Source organism: Psammomys obesus, unplaced genomic scaffold (genome assembly GCF_907164565.1).
Source record: "Psammomys obesus unplaced genomic scaffold, mPsaObe1.curated_primary_1811, whole genome shotgun sequence".
Taxonomy (NCBI): domain Eukaryota; kingdom Metazoa; phylum Chordata; class Mammalia; order Rodentia; family Muridae; genus Psammomys; species Psammomys obesus.
This window is the reverse complement of record NW_026596034.1, coordinates 11,737,434-11,750,568: the sequence shown is the minus strand read 5'-3', so window position 1 is coordinate 11,750,568 and position 13,135 is coordinate 11,737,434.

The window sequence follows — 13,135 nt, the reverse complement described above, 5'->3', positions numbered from 1 at the left end:
GGATAATCCCAGAAGTATGTAAATAAGCTAACGCCTTAAAAAAAAAAAAAAGTGAATCCTTCAAGGAGGGGTAGGCATCTTAGAGGAGTCAATGCAATGTTGTTTATTAGCTTATCAGATGGCAACCCACACCCTACAGGGACAGAGCTTAGAAGGGAGGGAGTTTTGACTCATTGAGAAGGGAAGGGAGGGATGGGAGAGAGCTCGGGTTATAATCTGATGGCTCTGTCCAAGGAGTCACATTCCAGGACACAGCAAAGGACAGATGGGGTTGGTGGCATCAAAGCAGTTTTCATCATTCACCAGTAGACAGACAGCGGCAGCAGGTACCACACAACCAAGTGTGCTTGTACCTAAATTTTCAATAGTGTTTGTCTCACCGATTCCATCACCTGCTGCTCAGAGCACAGGCCCCTCCAGCTGACTAGCCTCCTAACAGACGCCCAGAGCTGAATATTCTCACACCTGTGGACCATTCTCCTCATTTACCTCATTTTATAGTCGGTCTCTTGACTTTGACCTTCACTGTCAAAGAAGACCGTTTAAGAATCCCCTCCTCTGCTCAGGCTGCTCTGACGGCTTCCCACCATGGTCGTTTGAAAAATCAGAATCTTTAACAAATGGTCCACAGAGCTCTGCCTCCATCATTCACTGTCACCTAGCTGCTGTCACCTGCCTGCTGACCCTGCTGCTCCTCAGCACTTCTGTCCAGACCACTGCAGATGAAGCTGAGTCCGCTAAAAACACTCCTGTGCCAGAATCTGCAAGGTAAATGCTCTTCCTTCGCATCCCCATGGGGCTTTTTGTAACATTCCGTCCTCCAGCTTAAGGAGCTCTGCTTTGCCAGATTGCTCACTGTCTGAGGTGGTATGAATATAGAAGAGGCGAAACTTCAGTGTGTGCTGGGGTTGTAGCTTGAAATGGACACTTTAGACTCGACTCAGAGAGAGAGAGAGAGAGAGAGAGAGAGAGAGAGAGACTGACATGGTGCAATTATGAAGAGCAGCCAGAGTGCAGAAACAATGAACACACTTCATGCCCGTATCATGACTTCTAAAAACTCTCTACAAAAAGGAATAAGGATACCTTGGAGCAGTAGCTGACTGCAGAGCTGGGGCAGGAAAAGTAAGGCATGAGCCTGGAGTATCCTTTATAGCTAAGTAGCTGGGAATAGCGATGCACACCTGATAAAAGTTGGGCATCCCCCAGGAGTCGGGAAGTTGGGAGTTTAAGCCAACCTGCGCTACCTAGTGAACTTTATCCCTAAACAAACCGGTCAGTGGTGGCTCACACTTTTAAACCCAACACTTGCAAGGAAGGGGTAGAGGCAGGAGGATCTCTGAGTTCAAAGCCAGCCTGGTCTACACAGAGAAACCCTGTCTTGGAAAAAAATCAAAATAAAAAAAATTCATAGAGTTGACAGCATGGTTCGGTGGGTAAATGTGTCTGGTGACCTGAGTTCAATCCTGGAGCGTGTAGCAGAATGAAAGAAGTGACTCAAAAAGTTACCCTCTGACCTCCACATGTGCACTGGGGCATATACATGTATGTGTGCATGCACACACACACACACACACACACACACACACACACACACACACCATATAAACAAATACATAATGATTTAACTTTTGTTTGTCTGTTTGTTTTTCAAGACAGGGTTTCTCTGTGTATCCCTGGCTGTCCTGGACTCACTCTGTAGACCAGGCTAGCCTCCAACTCACAGAGATCCACCTGCCTTCCCTGTGTGCTGGGTTAAAGGTGTGTTCCACCCTGCCTGTCTTCAATTTAACATTTTTTAAAACTTATGATAATATCTGTTTGTTTTGAGAAATTTTGCTATGGAGTACAGGCTGACCTTGATCTTCTATCTGCAAACCATGACCTCCCACTGTGCACCACTGTCTCCAACCTCCTAATACTATAACTCATTGAATAAAACAGGACCCCATGAGTTCATGAGTATACCCTTTGACAAAGACCAGGGGAATTACCCGCTCTCAAAAAAAAAAAAAAAAAAGAAAAAGAAAGAAAGAAAGAAAGAAGGCCCACCCCAAAAGCTGTATTCATTAAAAAGGTAACATTCCAGTGGAGATATCTAATCCAATGCTACCCTGCTAATCAATTGACTGAAGTCACCAGCTCCAGCAATGAGACAATGGACATTGCATGACCCTGCTAGGAAAGGGACAAGCCCAACTTTTATCTGTGTGTTGTTTCTGCCCAGAATACCTGAGCCAGATACCTCACGGTGAATCCTCTGCAGTTGCTCTTCAGCCTCTCAACAGATAGGCAGAAACTGTTGTCAACTGCAAAGGCTGAAAGATGTCTGACAGCTAAAGCTACGGGTGATCCTGGAGGGGATCCCTGTGTTCCAAGGGACTGGGTTGGGGCAGATGGCATTAGAATTAGGATCAGACAGTCGTAAGGTTGAGGTGGTTGCAGAATGACACACTACTTGCACTTACTGGAGAATTAGGCTGGGTCCCTGCTTGACTCAGCATTGGTTCCAGTGATGATACCAGTCACCAGTGTCTGCCGATACAACTGTTCCATCCTCCACCCACCGTCCGTGTGTCCTTTACTGCTCAACAAAGCGACTGGTCATCACCTCAGGTGTGTGTCAGTTGAAGCAGTGTCTGGAGTTAAGGGTGGATCCCTGGAACCTTGTGTTACACTGCTCTAGTGAGCAGGTACCCAGGGCCGTTGAACCATCCCTACTGTCTAGGCTCCCACATGATGGTGCCCCAGTCAGTTGTGTAGGCCCCAGAGCGTGCACACTGAGCACTTCCTAAAACAAGGCAGCAGAGCGTGATTTGTGTCATGCGTTTGTTGACCCATCTTAGGGGTGCAGTGGCTAGTGTCTGTCAGGAGAAACAAAAAGCCATCTGATCACAGGCTAAAGGATGTTCTACAGTGAAAAAGAGTGAGGGTTGGAGTGCAGGAGGAAGCCTGACCTCAGGAGGGTTCCTCCACATTCTTTTTTGTGCCAACCACAGCAGCTGACCTTTCTGGAGAACATTCTTACTCCACAGTTACACCAACTGGAATGCGACAAGCAAGTATCTATGTCAAGGTCATGGGTACGGCTAATACTACTGTGATTGATTTATTGGTTGATTTTTTTTTTCGTCCCTACCTCCCTCTTTTTGTCATACATCCAGAATGAAAGGAAATACTCAATTTTTCATAGAGGTCACTGGGTAATGATGTAAATTCCTTTGGCCAAGTTCACGAACCTGCTGAGTTCTAGCCACCAACTCTGGCTGGCACGTGTTGAGTCTGAAAGCCCAGCAGTTGCTGATGAGAGAGCCCCAACACTGAGCTGGGGGAGCAGAGGTGATGTAAGCTTAAAGCAGGGCGAAGGCTCTGGGTAGTCCTGATGTGATGGGATGGGCAACTTTAAGCAAGAGGGTGGAAGTGAACTGACATCTGCAGAGGAAGCCAGCTGGATGCCATGGTGGATGTGATGAGACAGAAGTTGATGACAATTCTGAGAAATTTGTTGGGAATAAGACATGCCGGGGAAGAGCCACTGAATGTCAGGGAAAGCTTGGTGGCCTTGTAAAGCACTGTGGGGTACTGTTCCTGCAGAGTTCAGCCCATTTTACTCCAAATGCCCACCCCAGTCAAGCACAGTGGAAGCTGCCCTGGGAAAGGCTGCAATTCTCCCTTCACTTTTCATCACTTGAAACCCCAGGATTGAGGGCACATTTGCTAACTGTCTTCATCCTGAGCCTGTTCAAATGCATGTCCCTTTGAGAAAACACTGACAAGTTGAGAATCCCATATCTACAATGTCTAAGGCCAGAAATACTTAGGCTTTGTCAGTTCTTAGAGAACCTATATATGGATGATGAAATATCTTTGGAAACGGGACCTAAGTGTAAACACACAATTTACTTCCGTCTCACATGTAACCTTTTGCATGTAGCCTAAGGATAATTCTGTACAGTGTTTTTGGTGAAGCTGCTCACCCAAAATATAAAGTCATGTGTGAAATATTTCACTAGTAACATCATTTTGTTACTGAAAAGATTTTGGACTTGGGGCTAGAGAGATGGCTCAACCAGGTATGTGCTTGCTATGCCAAGTATGAAAATCTGAGTTTTAATTCCTAGAACCCACGGAATGGAATGATGGCATGTACCTACTGTAACCCCAAGCGTGGGGTAGTGGAGGAAGGCAGAACCCTAGGTCAACCAGCCTAGCCAAATCAATGAGTGTCAGCTTTAGGGGAGGCCATGTCCTCCAAAAATAACAACTGAGAAAAGACGCTCAGTCTAGACCTCTTCCTTCCACATGTACCTTCAAATACATGTGCAGAAATCTACATTAACATGTGCATGCTTAACACATGTCAGATAGACAGATGACAGACAGATAGACAGACAAATAGATATGTAGATGAAATCCAGGAGGTATTTGCTCACTTATAAGCCCAGTCCTAAAGAGGCAGAGAGCTAGGGGAATCCTTGGGGATTCGGTGAGAAACTCTCAAAATGTGAGGTAGAGAGTAACTGAGGAGCAACACAGGTTGTCAGTCTCTGATCTTCATGCACACAAACACTCACAGGTGGGCACACACTAATGAGAGTCCAGTTAACTTTGAGAGCTCCTATCCCCTACCCAGCCAGATGGGCTGAACTCATTGACAGTAACACAAAGTTACCGTTTCTGTACCCTTTTTGGCTGTGCTGTGCAGTGCCATATTCTGCCCCTCCTGTAGGGAACTCTGGATGGAGGACACCGAGTCATTCTCTAAGAGTGATGAGGGGAAAAAAATCTAAAAGGGATGTCCCTAAGGATGTGTGTTCAAGGAATCCAGGACAGCCAGTTGGACTCTATTTAACATTGGAGCCCAGACACACCCTTAGGTAAGAGTCCAACATTACCTGTAGGCTCCTTGTATCAAACTGAGAACTCAAAACCCCATTTTTTTTTTTACCCTGTTCCTACTGTCAACTGATAAAAACCCCTCACAACCTGTCAAGTTACCTGAGTGAGGGTGGGGACAAATCCCTTTAGAGGACTTTTTTTCTGATTATAAACATAAACATTATCCCAAGACCAAAAGGCGTTGTCTGCATTTCCTTCTAGATCATTCCCTATGCATTCATTACCTACCTGCAATCTTGCCTATTAAACACAGGTGTGTATTTGGGAATCCTGCTTTGAATGGGAGTGAAGCAAAATAAAAGAACATAGTTTGTGTCGTACATTGTCACTACGAGAGAAAAGTCCTGGATGGATAGACACCAAACTGTGAGATTATAAAAGGCAGCAAAGAATAGCTTTTGCTTACACTTTACTGACTCTTGAGTTCTTTGCAAAATGTCTGTTACTGTTAAAACATTTTTTTTTTTTACAACAGCATGCAAAGTAACGGGTTTCATCTTAAAGAACAATTTATTCATGACAGTTGTTGAGGATAGAGGAGACTTCACTTAGTGGAATTTTGTTTCGTGTGATAGTCAAAAGGACCATCCACCAAAGTGTGTCAGCTCAACTCACAAGCAGAGATTAGTAACCAGCCTGTAGGGACAAGTGGGAATGGAAGGAAGTATCAAGGACAAGGAGTTTCTAGCTAAACAGACTTGCTGACATTACTGCTGAAGACTGAGGAATGTGGTAAGATGTCAAGAACAGAAAGATGACATGCCGGGAATCTATGCTAGCCTGACTTGGCAGGACTTTTTCTTCGTCGACAGCTTTGTACACATTCAAGAGGTGTGTGTGTCATTTTCACACACTACCTCTTACCTGCCTTCATCTCCTGCCCCCTTTTCTTTCCTTCCAACAATCTCCCCCCTCTTACTTCCATGTCTCTTTTGTTTGTTTTGATTTTTGTGACCCACTGAGTTTAAACACTGAGTTTAGCCACAGTTGTTTGCGTAAGCATGGGTGTGGGGTTCTTTAAGAGCCCTGTGCATCATATCTGTGTTACACCACTGGAGAAAATGACTCCTCAGCTTGGCAGGATATTTGCTCGAAGTGAATTCAGCAAGGACAGAGAGGGGAGCTGCTGACCAGGCTAGTCAGAAGGGACTCAGAAGCAGATTCAAATTTTGGTCAGAGAGTTTCCAATTACTGCTTTGACAAATGACCTCAAACAACAGAACACAGCTTTATTTGAAATGGTCTCCTTGGTAACCAAGGTGCTCATGGGGCTGCATTTTTAATTTGGAGGCCTTTCCAACTTCAGGAGGACATGCATACGTCTGCTGGTCCAGAGCCCTCTCCATCTTCTAAGCCAGCATCCCACTGTTCTGGTTACTGCTTCCATCAACACATCTGCCCCTCTTTCTGTCCTGCCTCCCTCCTTCCCTTGTAAGGAGGTTGTGATGACACTGAGTGTACCTGGGTGACCCTGGACAATCTTTCAGTCCCAAAGGCTTTACTTCAGCCACTTGCAATATCTCCTTTCCCATGTATAGTGACATATGAACAGAAGCTGGAAAGCAGGAAGTGGATATGATTGCTTTTCTTTTTGAATTTTATCTTAGAGGCAGGTGAATTTCTAAGTTCAAGGCCAGCCTGGTTGACAGAGTGAGTTCCAGGACAGCCAGGGCGATACAGAGAAACCCTGTTTCTAAAATATATATTAATGTTAGGCCATGGCACCACTCCTGGCTTATTTCATTATTAAATTTCATTATTTTATTATTAGGTGCGTATGATGTGTGTCTAGGTATGTATGTACATGCTACCACATGAGTGAGGGCGTCAGAGGGCAGCTTTGTGAAGCTGGTTGTCTCCCACCTTTGCATGGGTTCTGGAGGTTGCGAGTCTGTAAGCCTTGTGTGGCAGGCGCTTCATTCCCTGCCCCTTGTCATCCTTTTCACCACGATTATTTGTGCAACTTTTTGTAACAATAATAATAAAAAAAGACCTCTTTCATAAAACGCCTCTCATCACTAAAAATTCCTTGCAAGCATCATTTCTAACAGTGCCTAATATTTCGCTACAGGAAGATACCACAGTTCTTTTGACTGGTTTCCTAGCTTGGGGCACATAAGTTGTTTTATACTCCCAGCATAATAAACGATGACTTTCGTGATGAATTTCTTTCGAAGGGTGGTCGCTAAACCTGAAAGCGGTTAGGAAAATAACTTTGTGAGTTGGGGTGCTGACCGCCCTACCTTATCCTTGACATTGGGGTCTTGGCTTCCTCGCCTGCACAAAAGGAAGTCCTCACAGCAAAGCTCCAAAAGGGGGGGGGGTGGAGAGTCTTCTTATTATTGATGTTGTTGTATCATATGTGTGTGGTGCACGTGCGTGCGTGTGTGTGTGTGTGTGTGTGTGTGTGTGTGTGTGTGTGTGTGTAGAGATTGAAGGGAGCTGTCGGGTGCCCTACTCCATCACCCCGTACCTAATTATGTTGAACCAGTTTCTCACTAAGCCCCAAACTAAGCTGACAGTCAGAAAGCCCCAGTAATCCTGCCATACCCATCCCTACAGCACTGGGTTATAGGTGCTCACAGGTATGTAAGATACTGGGGGTTTAAACTCAGGTGTTCATGCTTGCACAGCAAGCACTTTGACTCGCTGAGCTATCTCCACAGCGCTTAATTTTTAATTAATTATTTAATTTTTTTAAAATTATTTTTTATTTCTTTACTTATTTAGTATGTGTGTGTCCGGGGAGGTCAGAAGAGGGCATTGAATGCCCTCTGGAACTAGAGCTACAGACAGTTGTGAGCTGCCATGTGAGTGTTGGGAATCGAACCTGGGTCTTCTGGAAGAACAGCCAGTGCTCTTAACCAAGGAGCCATCTCTCTAACGCCCAGATTATTGATTTCTTTGGTTAGAATACAAAAGCTGGAGAGATGGCTCAGTGGTTAAGAGCACTGTCTGCTCTTCCAGAGGTCCTGAGTTCAGTTCTCAGCAACTGTGTGGTGCTGAGGTACTGGGATCTAATGCCTTCTTCTGGCACACATAGAGTACTCATTTATAAGATATATATATCTCTAGGATACAAAAGCGTTGGGTTTCATCACGGCATCTTCAGATGTGTCAGTCCACTCTCATTTTGTTGCCTTCCCCCATGCTCCCTCCACACGGTCCCCTTTCTTCTTGTCTTCCTTTGAGCTTTCCCAGTACACAGACTCCATCCCTCTATTTCCCAGTGTCCCTGAGTTCTTCTCTCAGGCTGTGGAGGTGCTCAAAGGTAAAGGGCACTTACCCCCAAGCCTGGCCACCTGAGTTTGATCCCTGAATGCACACAGTGGGCCCCTGAAAGTTGTCCTCTGGCCTCCAACACAAAGACCACAGCACATGCCCCACCCCACCCTACCCCATTACACAAAATAAATTTAAAAAAACCTCTTCTCCCCCCCCCTTATGGTTTCCTAGTTCTGTGATCTACAAACACATATTTAAACACACAAACATATGTATTTTCATTTCTTCACATGAAAGAAAAGATATGGTATTGTCTGCACCATAGACAGTGCTGGGATTAATGGTGTGTGCCAGCAACCTGGCTGAACTATAGATTTTGTTTTTAATAGTTTCATTGAGATGTAATTTGTACATCATGCAGTCCATTCAGTTAAAGAAGAAACTAAATGATGTTTGCTTTGCGGGTTTGTTTTTCTGTTGTTTTGTTTTCTGTTTTTGTTCAGTTGGTTGATTTTTGCTGGGGTGTGTGTGTGTGTGTATTTGTAAAATTCAACTATGAAGGATACAGAAACTATCGTCACTATTATTCATAATCTTCCTGTTTTTAAGCTAGGTTTCTGTTTTGTCTAGTTCTGTTTTTGAGGTGAGGTCTTCTATATTACGTGGGCTTGTCCTGAGCTCCTCAGCTCAAGCTTCTTACCTAAGCCTCTGGACTACTGAGAAGTACCGGTACACAACTCACCTCTGACTCCTAAGGTAGGTTTTTAAGAAGAAACAATGGAAGGTGAAAAGCCTGTAGACTTCTCAAATGTTTTGAAAATAGACCTTACTAGGCACGTGAATGAGGGCTCTAGATTTGGCCCCCAGCACCAGGAAAAAATAAACAGAAAATGCTCTAAGATCTTCAAAATGTATTCAGTTTTGTTTGGGGAAGAGTTTTAGTGTTAGGATAGAATTGGAGTCTAGAGGAGGAGTTGGTGGGGGACACTGGATGATTGGATTCAAGGCTATCACCTTGCAGTCCCTTTTCTCTGACTCCGATAACACTCACTTGTAAATAGCACTCAAGTAAACAAGAAAATTCAACACTGGGCTCTCCCTGCTCTTCCACCTACTTATGCAGAACTACCTGCTTGCTCCTTCACAAACCCAAGGCAGATTCCTTCAGCTTAGCCTGCCAGAGTACCACCTCCTGTCAACACTTGCCAAGCTGGCCATATAAAGAAAAAAACAAAACAAAACAGTGGGTCTTTGCCAATTCTGTGAGGCACCCATCCTACTTTGCAACAAGCCATAAAAACACCTTCTATTTGGCTGTGGGAGGGCTGGCTGCAGGTTTAAGGGCTGAGCCAATGAAGTATTAGCCAAATGCAGAGTATGTTGCGTCAGAGCCATGAGTGGGAGAATCCTCAGGCAGCCACAGGTGTGGGATCAGGTTATGAGACATGGGTGTGGGCTAGGTGGTGAAGGATGAGGGGTAGGAACCGGGAGTGTGGGTGGGGCCAGAGGTGGGCAAGGGTGGAGGAGGCAAAGAATAGGGCCCTGGCTGGGCTTGGGCATCGTCCTCAGATCAATGGCAGTGGCTTAGAATCCTCTACAGGTCACAGCCTCCTTTGAGAATCTGATGCAAGCACAGGAAAAAGCATAGTCTCAAAAGAGCTACAATTTCTGCACAATATCAGGGGCTTTCTAGAGCTGAGGAAGCCCATCCAAGGGTTAGGATTATGATGTACTGGTCTGGACAAGTACATTGGGAATTCTGAGAAACAAAACAAAATGAACCTTAGAGTAGCATTAAGATTTTGAGAATTTGTTAAATAAGAGACTGAGTGGGACTGACATGTTTGAAATCAAAGGTCAAAGTCCATTTGTTCTCTAAATGGGTTTTGTTTTGTTTTGTCTGTTAGTCTGGTATTTGGTTTTTTTAAGAGAGGGTTTTCCTGTGTAACTCTGGCTGGTCTGGATTTAATTTTAGACCAGGCTGGCCTTGGACTCACAGAGATCCACCTGCCTCTGCCTCCCTGAGCTCTGGGATTACAGCCGTGCACTTCCGGCTGCTTCCAGTTTTTTAATCTAATTTTTTATTTTATGTGCGTTGGTGTTTTGCCTGCATGTGTGTCTGTGTGAAACTTGTTGGATCCTCTGGAACTGGAGTTACAGACAGTAGTGAGCTGCCATATAGGTGCTGGGAATTGAACTTAGGTCCTCGGGAAGACCAGCCAGTGTTCTTAACCGCTGTGCCACTCTCTCTGGCCTCCAGTTTTTGTTTTGAAGATGTTTGAATTTGCACAAAGTTGCAAACTTGTGGCATTCTTGAGGGTTTTTTTTTTTTTTTCTTTTATGACCAGGTCTTGCTATGAAATCCAGGTAGGCTTCAAACTCTTTATTCTCCTACCTTTCCACCTCCAGAGGGCTGGAATTAGAATGCTGGAATCATCACGCAGGCTTTCAGGTATTTTGTTTATTTCATTGTCAGCCAGTGGGGTTCCATCTTTCAATGGATGGTCATGTTTTTGGGAGTCCATGGGGTTTGTTATTTGTTGTTTTCCTACGGGACCACTTGAGAATACAGTGTGGAAATTATTCATCCCCCAGTTCATCCCTCAACACTTGAAATTCTTAAAATCAAAGGGCTTTTCTTATTTAACCCCAATATGAAGCTTATACTTTCCAATTTAACATTAAAACATTAGTATTATGCAATATACTTCCATATTAAAATTACCCCAGTGAGAGTCCTGTTTTCTGTATTCTTAGCCCTCTATGACACACACACACACACACACACACACACACACACACACACATCCTGCTTTTTTTTCTGTTCCCTTTTGTTTTTGAAATAGGGTCTATTTGACCCCTGCTGGCCTGGAACACATTACAGAACCTAAGCTCTGCTCTTGCCTTAGCCTCCCAAGTGCTAGGATAATAGTCATGCACTCTTGTAACTGTACCTGACTTGATCCATTTATTTTGGATGTTCTTTCATTGCTAATTCTGAGTGATGAGGGTAGTAGAAATGCTGTGTCTCTCAAGGCTTTTGAGCAATAAAATGTGTGTGGTTTGTGTTATTTTTGCCCTTGGACAGGTCACACTCCATAGACCAGATCCAAATCCATGCTGATCTGCCTGCCTTAACCTCTCAAGTACAGAGGTTACAGAAATGTGACCAGCGTACCTGGCTGTATCCGAAAAAAACAAACAAGATCTTAGTATGTAGCCCAGGCTGTCTTTGAACCCACAGTCTACCCCTTAGGAAGGATTACAGTGTGTAGCCTCAGGGGTGACCCTCAGCCTCCTTTAATCTAGAGCGGCACCCCAAGTTTTCATTTTGTTGTGACCCTTTTTTTTTTTTTTTTTTTTTAGCAGTGCGGACTAGATGTTTTGCTAACTAACCCCTCAGTTTGGCTTTATCTGGTTGGATGCTGGGTGAGCCTTTTTGACAGGAGTAATTATGAGTGATGTATCCTTTCTCATTGCCTCACCCAGTTGGCCCCGTGGGTAATGTGACCTTCAGGGTCCCCTTTTGTAACCGGAGTGGTATCTGTGGGCCGGCTGATAGCACCATGTTCAATGAAGGCCTCCAGCTATGGCAGATACTAAGCGACCTGGTGTCTGAGAGCCCAGCCCCCCCACCCCATGCTTTCACATTGTGAACCAGGAGAGCACTCATGTCAAGTTGCAGTTTTATGAAGGACATGGACATGTCACTGAGTGAAGTATCGACTTCAGAGAAAGTGGTCGTTAAGGGGAGACTTGAAAAGGAAAGTCAGGTCATTTGTGGGAAGGCAGAGGTACCCACTGGCCAAGCTTAGAGGAAAGAAGGAACTGAAAGATGGACATGTGCAGGTCTCAGGGAAGGAAAGGAGGTAGAGTTTAATAACTGCATGAGCACGTAGTATCTTAACATTGAACAGTCCAAATTGTTTTGCATAGTTTAAGTCACTGCAAAGCTCTGTGAAACAGGTTTATGCTACAAAATCTGAACACAATAATTTAGAGATGTTGAGCCATTGGCTCAAACCTACATCACTTGTAAGCTACAGAACTGGGACTCGAACCTAGGGGCTGGGAGAGGAGATTCTTGTTGATAGACAGGAAAGCAAGATGGCCAGGAACCCCTAGGGATCAAAGAGAAAAGAGTATTCGAGACTCGTGTGCCCACCTAGCCAGCCATACCCAACCCCTAGCTTCTCCTTCCAGGCAGGACTCCTCACTCCCCAGCTCTCCCTCCTCTTAAACAAAAAATAGATATTTACAGTCTCAAAGTGTCTCCCACAAATTACCGGTTCAATACAAAAGGAGAAAATAGTAACTTTACCGGGAAACCATCTGGCGGACTCTAGTTTAACCAGTGGCCCACAAGATGACTCAGTGGGCTCTTATCTGGAGGGGACCTGGGAGGAAAGGGTAGGTTTAGGACTAGACTGGTCCTCCATGGAGAGAATGAGAAGTCTTGGGGCTGAAGAGGACTGTGGATGGCAGGGCGGGGTCCAGAGGTCGAAGAGAAAGAGTGAGGGTTTCTTGGGCAAGTCACCAAAGAGAAGGGGAAACAGCTAGGTGACAGGAAGGTCAGCCCGGGGCCAGTATGGGAGGTCGTGGTGGGTGGAGTAGGGGGCTGTGCTGAAAGCGGCGGGAGCCCAGGACGAAGGCTCCTGGGCGGGGGCCCGCAGGTGGGCTGGCGGACGACTACAGCGCCTGGCGGGTGGCGAGGTCGCTGAGGGGGCGGGCGCCGGCCGCAGTCCCCCCGCGCTGCAGGGGGCGCTGTTGGCTGGAGCGGGCCCGAGCTGGGCTGCGGCCGCTCCTGGCGAGTGCGGCCCCTTTTCCGGGTTTCCTCCGCCTCCTCCTCCTCCCTCTTCGTCGCCGCCGCCGCCGCTGCCCCTCTCCCGGCCGGTGGCTGTCGCTGCCGCTGCCGCCGCCGCCGCCTCTAGGGGCCGCGAGCCGAGCGGAGGCCGCCGCGGAGCACGAGCCCCGCCGTCTCGCCGGTCGCCGAAGGCCCCGGGCCGGCTCG